Source organism: Coregonus lavaretus, assembly GCF_964263955.1.
Source record: "Coregonus lavaretus genome assembly, chromosome: 30".
Classification (NCBI taxonomy): Eukaryota; Metazoa; Chordata; class Actinopteri; order Salmoniformes; family Salmonidae; genus Coregonus; species Coregonus lavaretus.
Window position 1 is genome coordinate 32,262,512 of NC_140017.1, and position 9,727 is coordinate 32,272,238.

Sequence of the window (9,727 nt, forward strand, 5' to 3'; positions counted from 1 at the left end):
GAAATGCAACATCTATTGATTTAAAACATATTGGTAGAGATCACTTCCTGTTCCCGTATCCTCCTAATCAGGTAGCCTACCATAACTGCTGATGTTCGCAGTAAATTGTGATTTATACCTATGCGTCAACAAAAAGGCGCTCGCGGGCGTCCCTCGCGACAGAGAGTAAAGTCCATCGATGACTCACTCACGCCCAAGATCGGCCAAAGAATGAGGCGGGGTGATGAGGACTGCAGAGAAACCGTGCGCTACGGGAGGTGCCTGTGACGGGGCTGTCGTCAGCCAGTGGTCTTATATTTTGGTTGCCTGTCAAGTCCTGTCTGGCACACATCAGGGTGACGCCGTCACTTTCAATCATACATTTCAGTTGGGATTCGGCACTCAGATGTGTACGGTAGTATGATTTGTTTACCTGATTCCAGATACGCTTTCAGATATCGCTTCTGTTTTGCCATTTTAACAATTAGATTAGAGTCGTGTCTCAGTGTGTCTGTATACGTCTGTTGATGTATTTGGCTGATAGACCAACCATATTTTAAATTCAGCACAAGCCTCCACTTTTCATGTAATTCCCTAATTACCGCATGCACGCAAGCATGCGCAAACATATACACACACACACACACACACACACACACACACCAAGCAGTAAAGGACGTAAGACTCAAGCAGCTTGGCTAATTGCTTGTGGTTGTGGCGGTGCTCCGGGTAAACAGAAACCAATTACCACCCAGTTCCACCCTCTCCCTCCTCCTACAGCCCATCCGCCCAAAACACGGGCCTTTAGGGTCAAATAGAAACTTTCTTGCTGGCATTTAATTAGCAGCAGTCTCAAGTGTAACTACAGACATACACATATTGGTGTCATATCTTTTGTAAGTAGTATTTGCATATGTTCCACCATCTGTTTGATGTGATATAACATTGTATCAGCCTATTAGACATAACCTGCTGTCTCCAAGTGCCTCAGATACTAATCAACCTGCTTCATCATAGGCCCTGGGTGTAGCCTAAAGATGCTCTCTAATTTCAATAAGATAACATCATTGAATTTCTGGCCAATTTGTTCTTAATGCTTGTTTGGCATCATACAGACATTGATCTGTAGTAGGCTATTGTTCTGTTCAGTATCAGTAATACACAGACATCTGACACATCTATACTAATCCTATTTGAATTGATCTAATCGATCAAATTGATTCCAATGCCATACCAATTATTCATATCACTGAAGATGTCATATCATAGGGAAACTGCATCATGACAATGATACTGCTCGTTAACCCCAGCTGTCAATGTCCTGGCAGGGTGGATCGAGAGGGGGAGAGAGACCAGAGAGAGAGAGGCAGAGAGATACAGGGCGAGAAGGATAAATTGTATTGGTCTAGGAGCTTTGTCATCAATGGCTCAATTTACAGGTAGGTCATGTCCCTCTTTGTGTGTGTATGTATGATATGGGCTGGTTGTCTCAGCAGTTGTCAGCATGTGTGTTATGACAAGTTTCTCTGGTATCGAGTACTTCAGGATATAAGAGAATATGGGACACAGATGGAGAGTTGATTCAGTCATTATTTAATGCAGTACTGGATTCAATGACGGGTGGTACAGACGTAGCCTCTTGTCATCTGAATGAATTACATAGAAAATCTCTCAGTTTATATAATGCTCTCCGAGCTACTTCTGTCCATCATCTGCCAACCATCATTGAGTGTCACACATCTCCTACAATAGTATCCCCATACATGGTATCGTGTGGCACCCTAGCCAGGCCATTCCATCACATACTCCTTCTAAGATTATCACAAGTGGCCCCCAATCTATTTTGGCACACCGACCCTCTGTCACTCACCAGTGACCTCTATAACACATGGCGTTTCCTTGTCCTCTCTCCCACATGCAGCTCAGGAGTTTACAAACATGAATGAATCCTGTATCAAAAGTTGTTATATCACTGTGTTTGCATATTTCTCTGTCTGTGTGGGGGGCATGAACATGAGTCACTGAATTCTGTACATCTGTGGCAATGGCAATGGCAATTTGCTTCAGATATACATATTGTGTGTGTGTGTGTGTGTGTGTGTGTGTGTGTGTGTGTGTGTGTGTGTGTGTGTGTGAGTGACGCACTTGAGTGTGGGAAGACTATTACATTCTTTCAATATGCTCCAGCCTCCAGAACGCCATATGCACGCTCATCAATGTGGCATAGGCCTTATAATTGTGAGGGGATTTACAGGTAGATTACAAAAGCGTCAGTATTATCAAGGAGGTTTTAATGTCACGCGCACAAGTACGGTGAAATGCCTTTCTTGCAAGCTCTAAACCCAACAATGCAGTAATCAATAACAATTTAATACTAAAAATAACATAAGGTAGAACAAAAACACAAGATAAATAAAAATAAGAAATAAGAAGAACAGGAGAAATGAAGTAAGCATACTATATGAAGGGTCAGTCAGTTCCAGTACCAGATGGATCCTGGATCGATAGAGGTAGATATGTATAGGGGTAACATGTCTAACCTTATATATGTGTAATTTGTGAGGCGTTTGTTGATGTAGTTGTACCTCGACATACTACTCTTACATAAATGTACCCTTTTTTTATTTTTCTGTTTTCATCTCCCGCTAAAAAAGGAACAACATGTTTTCATTTCTACAAGAGGATGAGTCAGACAGCTTTTTTTACAGACAGATGAGAGAGAAATCAGAGACATGCAAACATCCTCTGCTGTTGTTGGATGTGAGATGCAAAGAGATGAAAAGAGATTTATTTTCAAACTAGAATTATGAAGTAAATTATAGAAAAAAAGTGCATTAGTTTGGACGTTTTTAAAATGTGTACGAGAGGATTGACGAGGGTGATTCAGCGATGGAGAGGTCAAGGAGGGATGTACAGCACAGAGCCCTGAGGAACCTGACCAATTAAAATATGTTCTTTAAACAATCTAGATGTCTCTGCTTTTGTTTTTGTAGAGTGCTCCAACTCCTTTCTACCTCGAATTAGTCCTTTTGGAATACAGAAGATAGCCCCATTTGGTAAAAGACCAAATCCATATTATGGCAAGAACAGCTCAAATAAGCAAAGAGAAATGACAGTCCATCATTACTTTAAGACATGAAGGTCAGTCAATACGGAACATTTCAAGAACTTTGAAAGTTTCTTCAAGTGCAGTCGCAAAAAACATCAGGCACTATGATGAAACTGGCTCTCATGAGGACCGCCACAGGAATGGAAGACCCAGAGTTACCTCTGCTGCGGAGGATAAGTTCATTAGAGTTACCAGCCTCAGAAATTGCAGCCCAAATAAATGCTTCACAGAGTTCAAGTAACAGACACATCTCAACATCAACTGTTCAGAGGGGACTGTGTGAATCAGTCCTTAATGGTCAAATTGCTGCAAAGAAACCACTACTAAAGGACACCAATAAGAAGAAGAGACCTGCTTGGGCCAAAAAACATGAGCAATGGACATTAGACTGGTGGAAATGTGTCCTTTGGTCTGGAGTCCAAATGTGAGATTTTTGGTTCAAACCGCCGTCTCTTTGTGAGACGCGGTGTGGATGAACGGATGATGTCCGCATGTGTAGTTCCCACCGTAAAGCATGGAGGAGGAAGTGTTATGGTGTGGGGGTGCTTTGCTGATGACACTTTCTGTGATTTATTTAGAATTCAAGGCACACTTCACCAGTATGGCTACCACAGCATTCTGCAGCGATACGCCATCCCATCTGGTTTGCGCTTAGTGGGACTATCATTTGTTTTTCAACAGGACAATGACCCAACAGACATCCAGGTTATGTAAGGGCTATTTGACCAAGAAGGAGAGTGATGGAGTGCTGCATCAGATGACCTGGCCTCCACAATCCCCTGACCTCAACCCAATTGAGATGGTTTGGGATGAGTTGGACGGTAGAGTGAAGGAAAAGCAGCCAACAAGTGCTCAGCATATGTGGGAACTCCTTCAAGACTGTTGGAAAAGCATTCCAGGTGAAGCTGGTTGAGAGAATGCCAAGAGTGTGCAAAGCTGTCATCAAGGCAAAGGGTGGCTATTTGAAGAATCTCAAATATAAAATATATTTTGAATTGTTTAACACTTTGTTTGGTTACTACATGATTCCATATGTGTTATTTCTTAGTTTTGATGTCTTCACTATTATTCTACAATGTAAAAATAAAAATAAACCCTTGAATGAGTAGGTGTGTCCAAACTTTTAACTTGTAGTGTAAATGTCAATGCAAAACAACTGAAACAAATTGAAAGGGAATGCTAGTTTAATTTGACTGTGTTAGCTTTTGTTTACTGTTGTTTTCGAAAATCCCCATTACACTCTGGGGTAGGGATAGAACTCTCACCCATTTTTAGTAAAGGGTTCTTTAATCTCATCCAAAGAACCAAAAGGTTCTATATAGAACCCCAAATAACCCTTTTTTCTAAGAGTGTAGGTAATGCTCAGTCTTCTAACAGATGATGTTTACACACTACAGTAGTGTCTATTCTGGGCTCCTTCTCCATCCAGTGCTGTCATAACACATCAGACCACAACAGGACTTCATCACAACCACGCTACAGTGGTGCCACATCTTTCCTTCACATTACTTCCAATATATTCCTTTTGTTCCTCACCCTGTCTCCTTTGCCTAAGGAAGCTAACAAGCCAATGGAAGAGTCGGGGGGTGATTGGCAGATGCTTTGTGATTGGCACAGAGAAGGAGACCCACAGAATTTCCCAAAAGAAACATCACATTACACTTTAATACTGTACATACCCACAACAGGGAGGAGAAAACAGGAAGAAAGGACAAAGAGGGAGATAAGCTGTTCACCCCAGTAGAGCGTGTCTGTGTTCATTTCAGTGAAGCACATGCAAAGACACTTCTCTTCAGCAACTTGGCTCCCGTTTCAGCCCACTGAGTCCATAGTCAATTTAGAGGAAATTCAACCTCCTTCCAATCCCCATCTGAACTGAAACCAAGCTGACACTGGAGGAAACTACCATGGTACTATATGCTAATTAATTATTATGTCTCTTTTCTCCCAAACACCACTGGTTTCTTTGATCCCATTCCAACCTTCTCCAACGTTCTCATGCCACAGGTGTCAAAAGAGACTTAATATTGACATCACAACTAACAGCAATTTGGCCACCAAGATCTATTTCCAGACCTCTAACATGTTGATTTAACTGACCCTCTTGTGTATAAGGAGGAGGTTAAAGGTTATGTTGTGAGAACTAGGACTTTTTGTTTTTGTCCCAGTGTGCCTGGCTTCCTGTAGCGGTGACGTACGATTTCCCTAATTGACAGTTCAACATGCCGCGCACCTAGCGGTTGCTAAGTGCCCATTGAGACAGGAAGCTGCATAGGCCACGGCTGTCTGCTCTAGTAAAGCGTTTGTCTGTGAGATCCCAGAGAGAGAGGGATGGAAGAAGAGAGAGGGGGGGAGAGAAGGGAAGAGAGATAGAGAGGGAGAGAGACAGGAGAGAGGGGGAGAGAGAAAGCAAAGAGAGATATTAGAGTTTGAGGGAGGAGAGAGATGGGCTGGGGGGGAGAGGAGGAGAGAGAGAGAGAGGGAGGGGGGAGGGGAGAGGGAGGGGGGAGGGAGAGGGAGGGTGTATGGAAGTACAGCCAGCATGACTCATAGGTCAGATTTGAATGAGAGAGCTAGAAAATGTATGTGTGTGTGTGCAGACATCTTTGCCTGTATGTGTGTCTTTGTGTGTGTGCGTGTGTGATTGCGCTTCTTGTGATATGTGAGAAATAAGAAAAACAGAACCACCTGATTTTATCTCCCTCCTAACCCATGGTACCCAAAACACCAGCGTCAGTTAGAGAGTGTGAATCATCATGCCCGATCGCTCTATAAAAATAAGTGACGGATATGACAGCAAGAAGACTCAAGGCTTCGAGATAAGCATGAAACCTAAAGTAATTATTTTCCATGAAATGTGGTTTCTACTATTATACTGACCCAGCTAGCACATAACATTCTGAGAACCATATATTTCTTAGGGCTTGGTGAGAGCGTGGTTGTCCTAAGGTTATTTTGCATACAACCTTCCCACAACATTCTGGGAATGGTGAAGGATAGTGGCTTGGCTTTGGAACATTCTCAGCACATTTAAGGAACTTTTATTTATTCTTATTTTTTCACGTAGATTCCACGTCACAATACGTTCACTAATTTTTTATTTATAATTTCATTACTTTAATTTCCTAAAAGTAAAAGGTTACATTTCATTACAATTTTGGTAATGTTCTAGGAACGTCTTCAAACTGGTTTGACATTGGGAATGTTCTCAAATAGTTCAGAGAACGTTAAGAAACAACTTTCTTCTGTGGGAATTTCAGTACTTGAGCATAACTTTTCTTACAGGTTTCCTCATGGTTCTATTTAAAGTAATTTCTCAAATTGTTCAGATAACATTAAGAAATTTCCCATAAAAAACACGTTCTAGGAATGTTCATTTAAAATATACATTCCGTTCTATCCTCTGTCTTGTTAAGTGTGTTCAGATGCCCATTAATTGGCCACACCTGATCTTAATGAGTGCTTGTTTCCTTTGAAATGGGGTCTGTTTAAATAGACAAAAATGAACAGCTTTGTATGTGTAAAAAAAACAAGGTATGCTAGCTCCATCCTGGTGGCGTAGTGGACTAATTCCATGGATAGAAAATACAAGATTATAGGTTCGAATCTCACTGTCAAAGTAAAATTAAATGTGTTAATGCCTAAGGAAATGAATTGTCATGTTTTCTATCTGAGCTTTGAGTTCAACAAATGTTCACCCAAAATAAGCTAGCATTGTTAATAAAAGTCTTATTGAAACATTCAGCGAAAGTTTTAAGGAAGTTATTCAAAAACCTCCAAATAACCTATTATTTCCATTCTCAGAGCGTTAATAAAACCTTCCAGGAAAACTTTCAGGGAACCATAGTATAACGTTATCAGAACTTCCCTGCAACCTAAAAATGTAAGTTCCCAGAACAAGTGAAATTTTCACTTCCATTCTCAGAACTTTAAAAAAAAGTTATGTTTTACTGGTCAGGAAACGTTTCGCTTTGTTCCCAGAACCAATACGAAACCAAAAACATACGTTCAAACAACTTCCAAGGAACCAAATGTGCCAGCTGGGGAGGTGCAGACTGACTGTGTAGACAATACATTCTGCTCCCTGGGTGGCTGTGAGATCAGGTCAAATAAATCCAGTACATTAACATGTTGAATGATAGAAGGATACTGCTATCATGCTGTCTCCCTGTTGACCCTATGGCTGGATGACTAACGTGTTGGTCTGTCTCCTATGGCTGTGTGACTTCTTGGTCTGTCTCCTGGGGGGGGGGGCTCTTTAACTGATCTGTGACCTGTCTGTTGGGCCAGTGAGGATTTTCAGCTTGAGAGAGCAGAGTGTGGACAGTAGACTATACACTGATAGGCAGACTACAGCTACTTTCTCCTTTTGAGATCGGAGTGTTAGAGCAGTAAACACACACAGTCACCTGGGACAACTGGGCCTTAGTGTGGTGGGAAGTCTCAATCAATAAACTGCTCAGGCAGATGAAACAGACTGAGGTGTGTGAGTGTCTGAGTGTGTGAGTGTGTTTGTGTGTGTGTGAGTGTTTGTCTGTTTATTGTGTGGGCGGCTAGGTTAGTGAAGATTGGTAGGTTTAATGTTATTGGAAGCAGCTCTTGATCTCCCTCGTCATTGAGTCCTCTTGCTCTGCTACATCTACATTCTGCGTCTGATTTGTTGTGACTTTAACTACTATAACCATTACAACAGACAGAAAAATACTAATCTTTTTGATCAACTGGTTTGGGCTTAGATAGAAGGCAGACTATGAAACTGATGAACCGTGTATCACCATAGAGCTTTCTCTAAAACAGGTATTTCCTGACAGGCTCAAGGCTTGCTGTAATGTCTTTTATCATTCCCTAGGATAGAGGAACAAGGCAATTGTCTTCTGTCAACCAGGATGTCATTTCCTGGCGGCTCTGACAAACTGCCCGCGACAGCCAGACAAATTAGCCCCTTTCCTGGGTCATAGGAATCCACACAGCCCGGAGCCAGGGCCACTTCCCCTCCCCTGTCTCTCTTTATCACCCAACGACTATAAGACACGCGACGGGGCAAAGGAGAGGTGAAATATGCTTAGCCCCCTATTTATTTGTCCCATCATCTCTCTCTCTCTCTCTATAGTATACACATCTCTCTCTCTCTCTGTCTCTCTCTATAGTATACACATCTCTCTCTCTCTCTGTCTCTCTCTATAGTATACACATCTCTCTCTCTCTCTGTCTCTCTCTATAGTATACACATCTCTCTCTCTCTCTGTCTCTCTCTATAGTATACACATCTCTCTCTCTCTCTGTCTCTCTCTATAGTATACACATCTCTCTATCTCTCTGTCTCTCTCTATAGTATACACATCTCTCTCTCTCTGTCTCTCTCTATAGTATACACATCTCTCTCTCTCTCTCTCTCTCTCTCTGTCTCTCTCTATAGTATACACATCTCTCTCTCTGTCTCTCTCTATAGTATACACATCTCTCTCTCTCTCTGTCTCTCTCTATAGTATACACATCTCTCTCTCTCTCTGTCTCTCTCTATAGTATACACATCTCTCTCTCTCTCTGTCTCTCTCTATAGTATACACATCTCTCTCTCTCTCTGTCTCTCTCTATAGTATACACATCTCTCTCTCTCTCTGTCTCTCTCTATAGTATACACATCTCTCTCTCTCTGTCTCTCTCTATAGTATACACATCTCTCTCTCTCTGTCTCTCTCTATAGTATACACATCTCTCTCTCTTTCTCTCGCTCTCTGTCTTTTGGGCAGGGGTTGATTTGGGAAGTGTCAAAAGAACAGGCTTATCTGAACTGGGTTAACAGAAGTATATTCAAAATTCAACGCTGTATTTCCCTGTCATGCAGGCAGCTAGCTACACAATGGATCAGACAAAACGTTTGATTACAAGGGAGAAAAATGTCTGCAATTATACAGGACTAGGAGTTCAGTGTGTGTGTGTGTGTGTGTGCGTGCGTGCGTGTGTGTGCGTGCGCATACGCACACGCGCACGCAAGCAATCACACACACACACACACACACACACACACACACACACACATACACTGACCTATGCACATCAACACACACATCACCTTACATCCGTCCACCACTTACCTCAACCTCACATCAACACATGCACACATTCACACGTACACTCTGTCACACCTGTTGGTATTGAATCTCTTCTCTCATCTATTTGCTCTTTGTCACTTCCCCTGCAGAGAATACCACTTGGCTTTTGTGAGCGGTGGTATCCATGGTGACAAAGGAAGTCGCTCAATTGGTGAATGGCCCCCTCAGGAGCAGGTGATATGAAGTGGCTTTCAACTGGCTTTTTACTGCTTATAGCACCGTGAGACATTGTGACATTGTTACCCTCGGCAACAGGGGTCTCAGTGCAGTGGAGACATGCAGAGAAGTCACATAACTCAAATAAAAAACAACAAAACATAATTGATCACTATCAACATTCAACAACACAATGTAGAAAGACACACATCGATATAAACGTCACTGATATAATCATTTGCCTTATACACTCAGACACATACCACTAACATAATACATCTATTTTACTAACATAAACATATACTTTGTTGTGAACAGTAAAGAAAGCAGTATAGAATATCAGAAACACACTCTTCTTTATATGTCAATG